This window comes from Sus scrofa, chromosome 14 (genome assembly GCF_000003025.6).
Source record: "Sus scrofa isolate TJ Tabasco breed Duroc chromosome 14, Sscrofa11.1, whole genome shotgun sequence".
Classification (NCBI taxonomy): Eukaryota; Metazoa; Chordata; class Mammalia; order Artiodactyla; family Suidae; genus Sus; species Sus scrofa.
In genome coordinates, this window is record NC_010456.5 from 100,797,164 (window position 1) to 100,814,857 (window position 17,694).

General features: G+C 40.0%; 1 protein-coding gene across 4 annotated transcripts in view; it reads left to right on the plus strand.

Moving 5' to 3' along the window:
• The window catches only part of STAMBPL1 (STAM binding protein like 1), a 61,481-nt gene continuing 44,719 nt past the window's right edge, over positions 933-17,694 (plus strand). Inside the window, exon 1 of one of the 4 annotated variants that reach the window (NM_001243343.1) lies at positions 933-1,304. The gene's annotated coding sequence lies outside the window, so the exon portion shown is untranslated. Of the gene's footprint in view, positions 1,305-1,408; positions 1,542-13,378; positions 15,311-17,694 lie in introns of those variants that run through there. The other 3 variants (XM_021071883.1, XM_021071881.1, XM_021071882.1) reach the window with 3 other exon arrangements.

Consider the following 17,694-nt stretch of genomic DNA (forward strand, 5'->3'; position numbering starts at 1 on the left):
AATGCTTTTTAGGGCCGAACCCATGGTATACGGAAGTTCCCAGGCTAGGGGTCCAATCAGAGCTGCAACTGCCGGCCTACACCACAGACACAGCAACTGCCAGATCCCAGCCACTTCTATGACCTACACCAGAGCTCACGGGCAGTTGCTGGCTCCTTAACCCACTGAGATCTAACCCAGGGATCTGACCCGCGTCCTCACGGATACTATGCACCACAACGGGAGACCCAAGAATGTAATTCTTAACCTCTACAACTTTCTAGGTGGGTAAACTGGGACAAATTACCTTGCTTGTCTGTGTCTCAGTCACAGGGAAAATAAAGAGGACATTTTATAAGGATGAAATAAGATTTCATATATAATCTGGCTTAGTGCCAAGACACCGCTGGTGCTGCCAGTGGGCAGTCCTATCCCTCTAAAACACTGCACATGGTAATACTATAATATGCAGAAGATGTAATAGCTTGCATTACCCTGGTACCGTAGTGGGAAGAGGGGAAGAAGACTAAAGTGTTTCATGATGGTGGTGGGTTATGGATAAAACTCCAAGTGGAGTTCCTCATACGAGGTGTAAGTGGGATTTTCATCAAAACCTTATCCTTCCTCCAACGGGTATGAGGGTTCATGGTCAAATACAGCTGTGTCATGGCACGTGTACCCTGCAGTCTTAAAAGGTACCTACTCTGGTTCACCTCAGTGAAATTGACGATGGATCAAAATGAGAAACCAGGTGGTTCTGGCCTGAGGAGGGAACGTGCAGAGTTTCAGAAGAGAAAGTCCCACCCAATCTTTTCACACTTGCTGTAGACCAACCCTGAGGACCTGCTTCCACCCGCGAGCTGTCTTTTGCAGACTGCGGGAAGCAGCCGCCAACGAGGAGGGGGCGGAGGCAGAGGCGGAGGCGGCACCTAGGGGCCAAGGCAGGGGAAGCCGGGACCATCGCAGTGACAGTTTATTTTCCTGCGGCGGCGGCAGCAGGGACGGCTGCTGCAGGATCAGGATCCGCAGGCCTGCGCGTGGGTTTCCGGGGAAGGGAAGGAGAGGAGGAGAGGAAAGCACGCTGCTCCAGCGAGTCGAACTAGCAAAGCTCCATCAGTCCGCAGAGAAGAGGAGGAGGGTTGGCGGAGGCAAGGGAGCCAGAGCCTGTTCGCTGGGTGCCATATCACCCAGCTGCAGTGCCGTCTAGCAAAAGCCACCGCGGCCCGGGCTGCAGCGGCCAGACGGATGCCAAGGCCACACGGCAGGCGCGGGGACAGCCGCTGCAGTCGCCGTCCCACGCGGGCTCCGGACATTAGGGGCTGCTGGTGAGTAGGCATGCGCGTGCGCTTGTGTGTGTGCGTAAGTGTGAACGCGCACTGGCACAGGCGAGTGTGCACGCTGGGTGCGTGTGCCCGGTGGCCTGGCGCGCGCCTGCCCCTTTTCCGCCTGCGACGTGTGGTCCGGGGCTTGGTCCGCTGGAAGAAAAATTGGTGGCTGCTCACTTCCTTCCTGCCAGTCCTGGGATCGCCTGCCTCTGTCCGCCCCGCAGCCGGCCCTCAGGGGTTAGTTTCACCTTGGTGGGAAGGCAGGAAGCTGTGGCTCCTGGGGACAGGGCGGGACGCTGGCAGTGATCTAGCTACATGCATGTATTTCTGGTTCAAACTTGGGATGTGGCCTCCGACATGGTGGCGGCATTCAGAGAAACCAGCGCACTGTCTTTCGGGGTGCGTGGTGTGGGGAAGGAAGGGACCAGGGTTGGAGAAACAGGCATCCCTGCAGGATGTGTGCCCTGCCTTTCTAGAAGATGCGTACTTACTGTTATGCCCTTTATGAATCACTCTGAAGACATTTTCCCTCACCCGAATGATGTGTAAGCCTTACCTGAAAGCCTTGAATGAAATGCACAAGGAAGTGCCATATCCCTAAAATATGATTTCCCAAACTCTAAAACAACCCACACCAGTGATAGCCAAGAGCCTAAGGTGCTATTACTGAAATTTAAAAATAAATAAATAATAAGTAATTCAGAAAACAGAACCTGATCCAGAAGATTGAAAAAAATCTTAAGTGTGAGGGTGGCTGTCTGGAAATCAGTGTTTGGTAATAAGTAAAACAGCAATCTTTCAAAGTAAGCTCCAAGGAGCATGTTGCTTTCCAGCCATCCTGCTAATCACTGAGAATAAAATGAAGTCCTAGGTTTTAAGGCCTTTCCAAGTTTGTAATGGGTATCACCAGAATGCTGATTTTTGATCTTATGATTCAAGGCCCTGTCAAGGTCAATATGGCAGATTTGTTCCAGCAGATCAATTATGCCTTAATGTTTGCTTTCCTGTTTCAAGTTTTTGTGGGTAGTTTTTCTACGGGTTGTTTTTCACAGATTAAGCCTCTGTATTCTATGTTTTTTCAGACTCTTTTCAATTGGCAATCTTATGTTTGTGGGAGGGGTGCTAAATTGAACTTCAAAAGTGTACTCTGTTACTTTATGATAGCAAGAATTTTGTAGCTACACTGTTAATATCTATGAGTCAATGCCTTTGAGAAATAGGCTCCTCTTGTTTACTGTTTGCTCCATTACTTCTTCATTCAAAGACAGGAAATGTTAATTGGAATCTCCCTGGAAAAGGAATTGGCTGCTTCTTCTCCATTCAAGCATATATACAGCAAATTGCTTGCCTTGAGAATCTGCTCTTGAATATTCACCCAACTGGAATTTATGTGTCAGCTGTTTCTTGGGAATTTTAAGAAGAATTTTATTTTCCTATACTCTTGTAAAATAAGCACCATTTTAATCAGCAGATAGAGAATCCTAGTCCTTTATGGGTATTGCGATCTTTAGGGCCAGTGTCTTGCTTTCTTTCACCCTGTTTCGTAGGACTCATTCCCAGTGAGTGGCTTGGAGGGAGAAATGGGAGCATTTTTGTCCCAAGGGTGTCCTCAGCAGAGAGATTTTTGCTCCTGGAGAGGAGACTTTCTGGGATTGGCTTCTGAGGAGTGATAGAAATAGTTAAAGAATTGTAGTAATAGTTACCTCTGTTTACTTTCGGCACATAGGTTAACCTAAATACAATTTGATCATGTTCCTCCTTCAAGGACTCTTCTGAAGCCTACTTACAGCTACAGTCTCAGGAGTGAGACTGCATTTTACAGAGAAGAAAAACCTAGTACTTCTTGCTCAAAATCCGAGGGGTGGGAGAAATAGTAGATGCTGCCCAGGAAATGCCAGGTGCCTGGAGAATACACTTATCAACTAGGCACATTTTAAACCATAGGACTTGTGATTCTGTCTAATCCTAGCCTTCTTTCCTTAACCCTGTGAAAGATTTAGGAGTACCTTCAGTTGAAACTACAAGAAATGACTCATGGTCATCTCTGAAAATATGAGAGTTAGCTTTCTGTCCCTGAGGGCTAATGGATTGCAGCTGTACAATAAATATTTATTAAATGAATTCCAGTTCTTGAATATTCCCAACCTTACTACATCACTTCTTCTGGTATTGATTATGTTGAGCCCTAACTTTATATGAATCATGAAACATTTCATCAAATTGAAGCCAATTGACATAGTCAATTAGGACCAACTTCCTCAGCTGAAGGAACAATAACAATCCCTCCAAAACAAAACAAAAACAAAAAAACACTGACTTGCTTATTTCAGCTCTCTAAACCTGTGAATCACCCAACTGGATGTGTTGAGTATACATTCAAAAGTCCTGAGTTGACATCAGAATGTTCAACTCAGGAATGATCTGGATATGCCTTTTGTCAGAAATTAGTTGCTTTTCTAGGCAAGTCAGATGAACTTCCAGTACAATCCTACATCTCCTCATGCTAAGTGGAAAAGCCCATTAAACATGTGGTAGGTAAATTGCTAAGTCTTCAAAGTTCATGTTCAATTTTCTTTCTGAATTTTAAATTAATTACATGTTATGTTTATCCATTGATGTATTTGGCTTACGGACATTGATTCAGACCTGTGATTACTTAGTAATTTGAGTTTATTAAAAGCAGCCCTTTTAGGGATTTCCCTTTGTGGCTCAGTGGTTAACGATCCCGACTAGGATCCATAAGGATGTGGGTTCAATCCCTGGCTTCGTTCAGTGGGTTAAGGATCCAGCACTGCCATGAGCTGTGGGTAGGTCACAGATGTGACTGGGATACTGTGTTGCTGTGGTTGTGGCATAGGCTGGCAGCTGTAGCTCCAATTCAACCCCTAGCCTGGGAACTTAAGTATGCCACGAGTGTGGCCCTAAAAAAGCAACAAAAACCATGCAAACAATGCAGCCTTTTTATATTAGCACCAGTAATTCATATGTTTTGATTGATTAGTTAGCCTTTCAATATACTCTTTTTTTTTGTTTTTCTTTTTAGGGACGCACCTTTGGCATATGGAATTTCCCAGGCTAGGGGTTGAATGGGGGCTGCAGCCCCAACAACCACAGATCCAAGCCATGTCTACAATCTACACCACAGCTTATGGCAACACCAGATCCTTAACTCACTGAGCGAAGCCAGGGATAGAACTCACATCCTCATGGATCCTAGTTGGGTTCATTACTGCTGAGCCATGATGGAAACTTCTCAGTATACTCTTAAAATGGGTGCATTATATGATCTCGAGTTATATCTTCCTTTCCCCCCCCCACCCCGCACCTGTGGCATGTGGAAGCTCCCATGCCAGGGATCAAACCCATGCAATAGCAGAGACCCAATCACTACAGTGACAATGCTGGATCTTTCATCCGCTGCACCACAAGAGAACTCCCTTCTCCTTTTTAAAATAATAGTTCTGATTCCATCTCCAGTCATTAGGGGTTTCCCCTATGATTCATGATCTAATTTCAGGATGAAACTTAGAAAGCTGACTGAAATTTGCCTGGATATTAACATTATGGTACATATTAGTAATGCAGATTTTCTCTCTGATATTCTTCCCTTTTTGACCAGCAATCAAGCTTGTTTCATTCTGAATGAAGATCAAATGAGCCCTTATCAGGCTGTGTCAAGAATAAATAAACAAAATTTAAAAGTTGCTTATCACTGTTTTGAAGTAACACAAATGGCTATTCTTGCATAATGAAACATAGCCATTCTTATGACGTGTTCATTTGATAAGTAGGCCCCAGAGCACCTGAACTAGAGTTAAAGGCATGTTCCTTCCATGTCTTATGAAGGCCTTTGAAAGCAAGGGGGTGGAATTTTTATTTTAATGAGACAGACAACTCAAAGAAGTTTCCTTGAAAGGAGTAAGTGATGAAAACATCTTTTCAGAAGAGCACTTTTGCAACTGGGTAGGGAGTGGATTTGTAGGAGAGCATGGAGGTGGTAATCTGGTGTCAGCTAGTGACAGCCTGATATAAGATCCCAGCAACATTGAGATGAAGAAGGGAAAACCTCAGACAGCTAGACGTCAATGTTCTTTGTTTTACGTGGAAGAGGAATAGTAAACCTGGAGCACAATGTGATCATGAGCATATTTGTCATCCACAGAAGACATCCCCAGTTGACCACAGCATTCTTTCTTGCCAAGCCCTGGTGTAACCTCAGAATCATGTAAACATTTGACAAAATTTATTAATAGATACTAGTTATTAAACATGTGTTATATGCCAGGCACTGTACTCAGACTTTATGTATGTTATCTCAAAGATGATGGAATGGTTAGACATGAGAATTGCCTTTTACAAGTTGTATGTCCTTGGGTGAGTTATAACTTTTCTGCGGCTGAGTTACTTCATCTTTTCATTTGGGATATTAGTTTCTATCTCATAAGGTTTGGTGGAGGGTTAAATGCCTGCCTAGGTATAAATGAAAAATGGTGCAAGGTTAACTGCTCTATGTGTTTGTTGTTATTATTGTTATTAATTCATTAAACAGCCTTATGCAATAGATACCATGTTGTAGATTAAAAAGTTGAGGCATAAAGAGGCTAGGTAAACAGCTTAGGGTCATACTCTGGGATAGAGTGATAGAGCTGAGCATCAAACCCGGATAATCTGACATCCATGTCTGCTTTCCTAACTTGTGTAGACCCTGGACTGCATGCCACCTGCTGAGGACACAGGAGCAAAAAAAGTGGGGGCTTGTCCTCATAGAGATCTGGAGCTCCAGTCATTTCCACTGAGTTTGTTATCTTCTATATAGAATTAGTACCCAGATTATTGGACAAATTTTTTGCAATTTTTCCTTGATATTTTGGGATTTTGCAAATGGTGTTTTTCATTAAATTCTTTATTAAGAAGTGTTCCAATTTGTGTTTTTACATATCCTTTAAAAATAGGTGATTTGGAGTTCCCCGATGGCTCAGCAGCTTAAGGATCTGGCAGTTGTCACTGCTGTAGCTCAGGTTGCTATTATGGCGTGGGTCCAATCCCTGGCCCAGGAACTTCCATATGTTGTGGGCGAACCCCTCCAAATTTTTTTTAATAGTTTATTTTTATTTGTTTGTTTTTATTTTAGGACCATACCCGCAGCATATGGAGATTTCCAGGCTAGAGGTCGAACCAGAACTGTAGCCACTGGCCACAGCCGTAGCAACGCCAGATCCGAGCTGCATCTGCAACCTACACCATGGTTCATGGCAATGCCAGATCCTTAACCCACTGAGTGAGGCCAGGGATAAAACCTGCTTCCTCATGATGCTAGTCAGATTCGTTTCTGCTGAACAACAATGGGAATTCCTATTTTTTGTTTTTGCTAACAGTTGACATGTACAATACATATTCATTTGTAACATCTCTCCTTATACCTAGTGATCCTTTGCTGGAGGCAGGAGGATATGTCTCTCTGATATAATGTAACTTTATACATTATATGTTATATAATGTGTAATGTAATATCTAGCTATATAATATATATTCATGCATTTTATACAATGTATGTAGTATATACATAATGTAACATGTGCATTATATATAATGCATACATTATACAATATATGTAATATACTATAGTTATTATATGTAGTGTATACTATATAATACATTATATTAGTGAAACATTTACATTATATACAAAGAATCACTGGACATAAGGTGACATTATAAATGAGTTTGTGTACATTTTACTATTGGAAAGGTATTAGTATTCTGAAAAACTTCTATGCCTCCACCTTTGTCCACACTCCCAGAGCCTCGTACATCTCCCATTCATGAGCCATGGTGAAGTTATGATGACATTTCATAAAAATTTTCATTCAGAATACTTTATAGAGGTAAGAATACCCATTGAGGTGCAATAGAAATGAATCCAACAAGTATCCATGAGGATATAGGTTCAATCCCTGGCCTCATTCAGTGGGTTAAGAATCCTTCATTGCAGTGAGCTGTGATATAGGTCACAGATGCAGCTCGGATCCCACATTGCTGTGGCTGTGGTGTAGGCTGGCAGCTGTAGCTCCAATTCAACCCCTAGCCTGGGAACGTCTATATGCCCCGAGTGTGGCCCTGAAAAGTAAAAAAAAAAAAAAAAAAAAAGAATATTTTATAAAGTAAAGCAGACCAAATTTTAGCTATTCTTTGACTTGTTGGAATAATTACATCTGGTTATAAGAGGCTGGACTTTTTTATTATTAGACTTGCAGCTAACATTATATTGTACTTTATACCTCAAAAAAAAGAAAGAAAGAAAGAGAAAGAAAGAAAGAAAGAAAGAAAGAAAGAAAGAAAGAAAGAAAGAAAGAAAGAAAGAAAGAAAGAAAGAAAGAAAGAAAGAAAGAAAAAAGAAAAAAAAACCAGATTTTCTTTTTCTTTCTTGGTTACCATGCGGCATACTGAGTTCTTGGGCCAGGGATCAGATTCAAACAGCAGTTGTGACGTATGCTGCAGGTGCAGCTGCAGCAATGCCAGATCCTTTAAACTTCTTTGCCAGCCCTGGATTGAACCTAAGTTCCGGCACTGCAAAGGCACTGCATAGACACTGCTGATCCCTTTATGCCACAGCAGGAACTCACAGATTTTAATTACAGGTGGGAAGACTGCTATGACAACAAAGCATAAAAAAATTCAGAATTCCTCCAGAACTTCTTTGGGAAGGAATATGTCATCATTAATTTCAGTATTTTAACATTGCATTAGTCCTTATAATTCTTTGTTCTCGTAAATAACTTTCAGAAATCTGTAACTAGTATTGCTTTTTCTAAGGAGCCAAAAGCTTTTCTTGGTCTTCTATTGATGCTATTTAGTTGAGGAAACTTTTTTAAATCTCATTTTTGTGTAATTTCTTTTTAAAAATTTTTTGGCCATTCCTGAAGCATGTGGAAGTTCCTGGGCTAGAGACTGAATCTGTGCCACAGCATCAACCTGAGCTACATCAGTGACAAATGCCAGATCCTTAACATGCTGAGACACCAGGGAACTCCTAGATCTCATTTTTAAAAATATAGTCTGCCTCATTTGATTTTAGCCTTTCATATAAATTACATAATTATATTAACTAAAGTCCAATTTCTTTTAAAAGAACTGTTTTAAACTTTTGTGAGTTTAAACTTGATTAAGGATGAAGGAATTTGAGTTTGGGTGAGTTTAGTGGGGCTTTTTTGTTTGTTTTTTAAACTTGCCATACTTAGGTTTCAGTGGGAACATAGTAAATAAACCAAAAGTTCAGCACAGGCTCATGCAAGAGGTAACTATTCAGAGATTCATCAGAAATTATTCATTTTGATTGCTTGACTTGATTTGACTTTGGTTATTTGGAAACAGGAGGCCAGTGATGACTCATTTTTAACCCTTTCCGGCTCTGGGTGAACACTCGCTGCCTGTTTTGCCTTTGCCGGTACTCAAAGGGAAACTCCCGAGTGAGTCTTTTTTGAGAGTGTTAATTTTTTTCATTGTAGCTCTATATAAAATAGCCACATGGAAGCAACCTAATTATCCATTGACAGAGGAGTAGTTAAAGAAGATGTACATATATACAATGGAATATTACTCAGCCATAAAAAGAATGAAATAAGGGCATTTACAGTAACATGGATGGACCTAGAAATTATCATACTAAGTGAAATTAGTTTGTGAGAGACAAACATCATATGCTATCACTTGTGGAAGCTTAAAAGAGGATACAAATAAACTTATTTGCATAACAGAAGCAGACTCACAGACTTTGAAAATCTTATGGTTACCCAAGGAGACAGGTTGGTGGAGGAGGGAGGGGTGGTCTGGGGGTTTGGGATGGAAATGTTCTAAAATCAGGTTCTGATGATGGTTGTACAACTATAACTATAATAAAATCCATTGAATTTTTAAAAAGAGCATTAATTTCAAACTTGAATGGCTAGGACAATAATTAACTGTGTACCTTTTAACTAAAGGCAGAAAGAAAACTGCAGTCAGTGGTGGCCATTGTGGTTAAATTCACCTCAACTAAGGATCCTGTAGTTTTACTATCACATTGCTGGAGTCATGTCTTTTTTAACACTGGAAGCGTGAATTTCAACCAATGAGAAGAAGTATGGAGAAGCCTTTATGCCAGTGGGTTCATGCTTCATTCTGATGGATTGACTCCAGTTCATTTTCCAGTCTGTTTGTTCTTTATAACTTTAAGTTTATAAAGTTAGTTTATAAACTGTTTCACAAGATACATTTTCTTTTTCCTTTCTTTTTTTTAGTGTATAGGCTATAAGATGCCTTTTATTTCTTATATATTCTTATATTATGGAAACTCTCCTTATCTACCAAGAGAATAATTTCCCTAGGATTATTACAAATGGGAATTTTCTATTTTATTTATTTATTTGTTTATTTATCTTTTTGGCTGCCCCACAGCATATGGAGTTCCTGGGCCAGGGATCAGATCCAAGTCGCATCTGTGACCCAAGCCACAGCCACAGCAAAGCTGGATCCTTAACCCACTGAGCCAGGCCAATATTCCCAAGATGCCACTGACCCCATTGTGCCACAGTGGGAACTCTTTTTTAATTTTATTTTATTGGCAGATAGCTGATTTACAAATTTTGTGTTTTATCTAGGTATTCAGCAAAGTAAATTAGCTATATACACACATATCCATTCTTTTTCAGATTCTTTTCCAATATAGGTCATTACACAGTATTGAGTAGATTTCCCTGTGCTACACAGTTAAGTCCTTGTTACCTATTTTATATATAGCAGTGTGTATATGACAATACCAACCTCCAAATTTATCCTTCCCCCACCCCACATTTCCCTTTCATAACCCTGGTATTGAAATCTTGTGTCTGTTTCTGTTTTGTAAGCTCTTTTGTATCACTTTTTATTAGACTCCATATATTAGTGATCTCATGGAATATTATTGACTTTGTCTGACCTACTTCACTTAGTATGATAATTTCTCAGTCCATCCATGTTGCTGCAAATGGTATTGTTTCATTCCTTTTTTATGGCTGAGTAATATTTCATTAAACATATGTACCACATCTTTTTTTTTTTTTTTTTTTTTGGCTTTTTCTAGGGCCCCACCTGCGGCATATGGAGGTTCCCAAGCTAGGGGGTGCAATCAGAGCTGTAGCCGCTGGCCTACACCAGAGCCACAGCAACGCCAGATCTGAGCCATGTCTTCGACCTACACCACAGCTCATGGCAATGCTGGATCCTTAACCAACTGAGCAAGACCAGGAATTGAACCCGCAACTTCATGGTTCCCAGTCGGATTTGTTAACCACTGAGCCACAACAGGAACTCTGGTACCACATCTTCTTTAAGATAAATTTTCTTTAACAGGAGGAACAATGGAAGTGGTAGATGGAATGAGATTAGAAAAGAGAAGTCTGGAATAAACCCTTCATATGTTTTTTTAAAAAAAAAAAAACAGGTCAGAGAAACTGCTTACTGAATCAAGACAATACTTTAAGGGGAAAAAAAAAGAAAGATGAAAATGATTGGATTCATTAGTGGGTGTGGAACTTTTTTGCGCAGTTTCTGAGAATTTCAAGACATTAAAATGTGGCTGTAGAAAGAAATATAAATGACCACAGTCTTAGGGCATCAGGGTTATTTTTCTTTTGTCAAGTGTAATATTATTGAAAGACTTAGAAAGGTAACTAGGGCAGTTCATCTCAAACTAGTCTCAAAAAAACAGAATGACCTCCATATCAACCCCATAGGTTATTAGTCAGTAAATTTGGGCAGGGCCTGGGAGCCTTCTCTTAATTCTGATGCGGGTGGTCAATAAACCACACTTAGAGGAAAACCTATTTAGGAGCCAAATCTAATTTTATATTCAAATCTGTGCTTCTGCTTCTAAGTTTTATGTATTTATTCCTCCTCATTTTCACATAAAAACATATACATCAGGGCTGCCTTGGAGTTTTTATAATGGCACCTTGTACTGTTTTAATTTTATGAATACCTGTTTTTATTTATTTATTTTATTTTATTTATTTTTAGGGCCACACTTGTGGCACATGGAAGTTCCCAGGCTAGGGGTTGAATTGGAGCTGCAGCTGCCGGCCTACACCACAGTCACAGCAACACCAGATCCAAGCCACATCTGTGACTTATACCGCAACTTGCAGCAAACCCAGATCCTTAACCCACTGATCAAGACCAGGGATCAAACCCACATCCTCATGGATACTAGTTGGGTTCTTCACCTGCTGAGTCACAACAGGAAGTCCTTAATACCTGTTTTTAGATGGATTAAAGTCAGAAAACAACAGAGTTAGCAGGAATTTTTAGAGAGTGTCACTCCTCCTTCTGAATGGCAAATGTTGGGATAGGGCAGAGAGGGTTTGATCAAAGAGGAAAGTAAGGGGAGACATATATTGGGGAGCAGTGGACAACAAAGTCTGATAATGCACAGAACCGCAGGGCTGGCAAGGGTGTTTGGACCCTTTCTGGTTGGTGCTAGATCACCAGCTGCTTTTTTGAGCAGGGGACTAATCTGATGCACACAAGCCTTACACCTGTGCTACCAATACCTGGTACCTAGTCCAGAGCAGAAAATTAAAGAAGGCAGAAGGTAGCAGGGTGAGCACTTGGGATCTTGGATTTGGTAGGACTGACTCAAAGGTTCCTTCAGCAGAGTTCTCCTGAAGGTGTGTAGCCAGTAACTTGCTCTCTCCAGCAGCTGCATATTATGGTATGTAATATCAAGGGCATCCAGCCCAGCTATCAGGCCAGACAGATGGGGTTTAGAAAGCTATGAGTAAATATTTCAATTATCACTACCTTTGTAACATTGTGAGGCAAGAAGTCACAATTATTGTCACTTTAGACCAAGGAAATAGACTCAGGGAGTAATTGATCAAAATTCACATATCTGGTATTCCTCTTGCGGCTCAACGGATTATGAACCCGACTTGCATCCAGGAGGATGCAGGTTCAGTCCCTGGGTTCACTCAGTGGGTTAAGGATCTAGCATTGCTGTAAGCTGTAGTGTAGGTCACAGACATAGTTTGGATCTGGTGTTGCTGTGGCTGTGGTGTAGGCTGGCAGCTGTAGCTCTGATTTGACTCCTAGCCTGGGAACTTCCATATGCCTTGATTGCGGCCCTAAAAAGCCAAAAAAAATTTTTCCCCACATATCTGGAAACTGGCAGTGTTGGCTTCAAATCTGGACCTACCTACTCACAATTTATAGGCTTAAAAAAAAAGTATAATTTGGAGTTCCCATCGTGGCTCAGTGGTTAACAAATCCAACTAGGAACCATGAGATTGCAGGTTCGATCCCTGGCCTGGTCAGTGGGTTAAGGATCCAATGTTGCCGTGAGCTGTGGTGTAGGTTGCAGACACAGTTCGGATCCCGTGTTGCTGTGGCTCTGGCATAGTCCAGTGGCTACAGCTCCGATTAGACCCCTAGCCTGGGAACCTCCATATGCTGTAGAAAAGACAAAAAGACAAAGAAAAAAAAACAGTATACCTGCTTATGAAATGATACATGCTTGTAAGAAATAGTACAGAAATGAATGAATTAAATATGAAAGCCTTCATGATTCCATCTTTGAGAGAATAGCTGACAAAACTCCAGTGTATGTTGTTCAGACATTTTTCTTGCAAATGTCAACATACATTAAATATATATGTATTAGTAATGCAAAGAAGGAGTCACACTTTATATGTTACTTTATAATTTGCTTTTTTTTTTTTTCACATAATGCTGTAACTAGGATGGTTTTCTGGTTCCATGCATGTAGATGTAAGCCTTTTCTAATGGCTTCATCTACTGTAGAGATTCTTTATTTCAAATAACTCCTCTTTTTCCTTTTGTCTTTTCAGGGCTGCACCCGCAGCATATGGAGGTTCCCACCGTAGAGGTCTAATTAGAACTGTAGCCGACGGCCTACGCCAGAGCCACAGCAACTCGAGATCTGAGCCGCATCCGCGACCTATACCACAGCTCACAGCAACGCCAGAACCTTAACCCTCCTGAGCAAAGCCAGGGATCAAACCTGCAATCTCATTGTACCTAGTTGGATTCGTTTCCGCTGCGCCATGACGGGAACTCCTGAAATAACTCTTTTGATGGCTATGTATTTTAATTTCCAAGATTTTAATATTTTTAAGCCATGCTGCAGTGGGAGTGTGTGTATGTGTGTGCATGTGTGTGAATTAGTGTATCATTTCAGCAGGACAGTCTATGGTGAAGTATTAGAATTGCTGGGTCACCAGGAATGCATGTTATTTTTTTAAAATTGCCATTTTTTCTTTTAGTCTTCATCATTATTGAGTATAGTCAATCATGTAACTTTTATCAGTCAAATAAATGAAAATATTTCAAATGCATGATTTCTTAATTACTAGTGAAATAACATTTTCACATATTGCTTATACATTTCTCTCATGACTTTTTCATTCCATCTGCCCATCTTTATTCAACTTTGTATCGCTTTCTTACTATTCTGCAAATGTGCTGTATAGTTTAGACAGAATTAATATTAGATCTGTTGCATATGATGCAAACTCTTTTCCTTTTTTTGTTTTTACTTGTTGAAGGGATTGTTAAGGTACTAACTAACTCAACATTTTAAAAATATTTTACTTTAAAATAATTTCAGGATTTCAAAAAAATGAAAAAATAATACATAGAATTTTTTCGTATCTTTTACCCTTTTCCTCCGCTATTAAGACCTTATATAATTGCAGTAGTTATCAAGGCCCGGAAATTAACATGGTTATAATACTGTATCGTATAATCTACAGATCTTATTCACGTTTCGCCAGTGCCTTTCTTCTGGTCCAAGATCCCATCCAGGATCACACACTGCATTTTTTTTTGTCATATCTTTTAGTCCTTTAAAATCTGAAACAGTCTCTCAGTCTTTCTCTCTCTTTCATCATCTCCATACTTTTTAAGGATACCAGTTGTCCTGTAGAAAATCCCTCAATTTGGCGTTTATCTGATACTTCTTTATGTGTATATGATTGAGTGTGACTTAGTCTGGAAGTGTCAAAAATATCTGCCTGAGGGAGAGATGCTTAAACTAACACTGGAAGGATCCAGAGGAAGTAGAGGGTGAAAGATGACAGTGGGGTCCATTCGCATAGACCATCTCAGCACCTGAAAGATGCTTTTTATCCTCCCACATTCTTTTAACCACTCTCAGTCCTGGGGTACCTCAAGCACAGCTGCATACTTGCCTCCTCTCTGAATCACCAATACCACTACTCTATGTAAGTTTATCCATCACTGCCACACTTTTTTTCAGTTTTATTGAGGTGTAATTAACAAAGCCTATTTCAATTTAATGAGTACGTACTAAGTGCCTAGTTTCAGCAGGTCACCTTATTGGGCAGAGTTGAGAATTAAACAAGAAGCTAAGCAAAATTGAAGAGACTCCGGGCCATTTTGCCTGATGGTAAAAAGAAACTGTATCCTTGTCATACTCCTTACATAAAGATAAATTCCACACAGATCAAAGATACTTATCCAAAAATAAGTAACCATAAAATTAGTAAAGAGAAAAGATTGATAGCCATATTTTTTTGAAGTTTTTATCATCAGTGGTTTGAAGACCCTTTAAAGAATGATGAGAAACTCAGCTATCATAAAATATATTTGAAAGCCTAATTTTTTAAATATTGTACAAAAATTAAATAACCTTTAACTCCAAACTCCAACTAAATGAATAAATAGAGCATGAAGGATAGAAATAGAAAATCCACCATTTTCAAACACTACAGTAATAATTTCGTCAGGAAAGAATCATCTTTGGCTGCTAAATGAATGGGCAAAACTGTATTTGCATATTGTCAAAGTAACGCCCTATAGATACTTTGTAATTACAAAAGGCAAAATAGTATCTTTTACAGGGGAAAACCTGACAGACATAACTTAAATAAGAGATCAAAGTCAACAGCACAGATAACAGGGTGGATCCCTGTCTCCGGGTCCACTGAGGAGGACACACCATCACTTCTGAGGTATTTTAAAAAAAAAAAAAAAAAAAAAAAAAGAGATGATGCTTAACTTTCTCTGTTGTAGTTCATCTTTATAGCAGTTACCGCAATTTTAATGACATACCTGTGCAGTTGTTTAGTGTCTTTGTACCATCTCTGCTCACCCTCCTGCCTTTAGTCAAATGTAAGTTTCATAAGCTCAATATTGTCTGTCTCTTTTGCTCACTAGCTCCTAGCACAACATAGGAGCTTTGTAAATAATACTGAATAATAAATGAATGAATGAATTTAGTTGGAGCTAATACTTGTGGGAAAGATGTATTTAGTCTTGGAACTCCTGAGTGAGGAATTACAGTTGCTTGCACTGGTAAAAGTGAATGGAGTGAAGACACGGTCCTTGGACTAAGCCTTAACTGAAGTCTTGAAAGACATATGTCCTATGGAATAGAAGTACATTAAAAGAGAGAGAATTAATAGTTAAGATGCAAAGTGAAGGAAATGGGAGGAAAAAAGGAAATAATACCTCTACTTCATTTAGAAGGAGGCAGGTGTTTTGTTCTAAAGTAGAGACTCTTCAGCTGATCAAAGCCAGGCATTTAGGGGGTTGTTTGTAACTGTCTTAGGATAGTTTTACCTGATGCCATGTGTCTCAGGTTTCGAAGTGCGTAAAGATCTCGTGGGCTGCTTGATAAAAATAGAGATTCATAGGGCACCTTTCCCAGAAATTCTGACTCGATGGGGCCTAGAAATCTGTTTCTTGTTAACAACAACTACCCTCTTCCTCCACTGAGTAATTATGGTGCAGGTGGTCTGGGAACCACACTCAGAAGAATCTTTACTTCAGAGTAGAGATATGTCGGTGTCACCTGCAAGGAAGAAAAATAGGAAGGAAGTGAGTGGGGTGAGCAAGGAGGAACAGTGGACAACCACCTGCTGACTTTGCCAGGCTAGGGGGCCCTTTAAGCGTTCAAAAGAAACCTGCTGGGGAAAGTTAAGGAGGTCTACAGCCTGTTTTGATTCTGTTCACTGTATTGAAGAGATCATCTAGTGCAGTGTCTTGGGACTGCAGCTGTCTCCTGAAACATGCTGAACAGTGAGATTCCTGCAGTTGAAGAACACTGGAGAAGCAATGAATGAGAGATGTTCAAGGATAGCTTTTGCTAGAGTTCCCATCTTGGTGCAGTGGAAATGAATCTGACTAAGAACAATGAGGTTGCGGGTTTCAATCCCTGGCCTTGCTCAGTGAGGTTAAGGATCCAGCATTGCCATGAGCTGTGGTGTAGGTCACAGACTCAGCTCAGATCCAGCATTGCTGTGGCTGTGGTGTAGGCCAGCAGCTGTAGCTCCAATTCAACCCCCTAGCCTGGGAACCTCCATATACTGAGGGGTGGCCCTAAAAAGAAAAAAAAAAAAAGAAAGAAAAAAAAAAGGATAGCTTTTGCTTTTGAAAGTAGGGCTGGACTAAATTCATCTTGCTCAAGTACTACCTTTAGGAAATTTGTGAAAACTAAATAAAACTGATTAATAATGCCCAAGCACTCACCTCTTCTCTGAGTTTCAGGCAACTGTCAGGCAAGAAAATGATGTTATTAAAAAAAAAAATTAGTTCTGACTCATTATGCTTCCTTGAATTAGATAACTTCTGGATAGTATTTTCTTAAAAGCAAATTGTAATAAAAAAGGAAGAATGTTAAAGTGTACATTAGAGTTTAGTGTCTTATGCATGGCTTACATTTAGAATGCATTATTTCCAAAAAACTTTAGTATTTCCACAGAGTTAATGCAATTAAGCTCTTATGGCTTTATAATGACAAATTAACTGTGTACACGTACACATATGAATTTCTCCTCAGTACTTCAATTTCATCTTCTGAATGTTTTATGAATATTTAATTGTTTTATGAAGATATTAAATGAATCATGTCATTTTAAAAAATCCAACAGAATCCTAAATTAGAACATTTATGAGCACTCGAAATGAAATGCCTTTTGAATATCACATTTTATTTTATTTTTTTATTGAACTATAGTTGACTTAAAATATTGTGTTAGTTTTAGGTATACAGCCCAGTGATTCAGTTGTACATATTTTTTCCAATTATTTCCTATTATATTCTATTATTTTCTATTATAAGATACTGAATGTTGTCCCCTGTGCTAAACAATAAATCTTTTTTTTTTTTTATTTTTTTTAAGGCTGCTCCCACTGCATGTGGAAGTTCCCAGGCTAGGGATCGAATTGGAGCTATAGCTGCTAGCCTATGCCACAGCCATAGCAATGTGAGATCCAAGCCACACCTACGACCTACACCACAGCTCACGGCAACGCCAGATCCCCAATCCACCGAGCGAGGCCGGGGATTGAACCGGCATTCTCATGGACAGTAGTCGGATTCGTTTCCACTGTG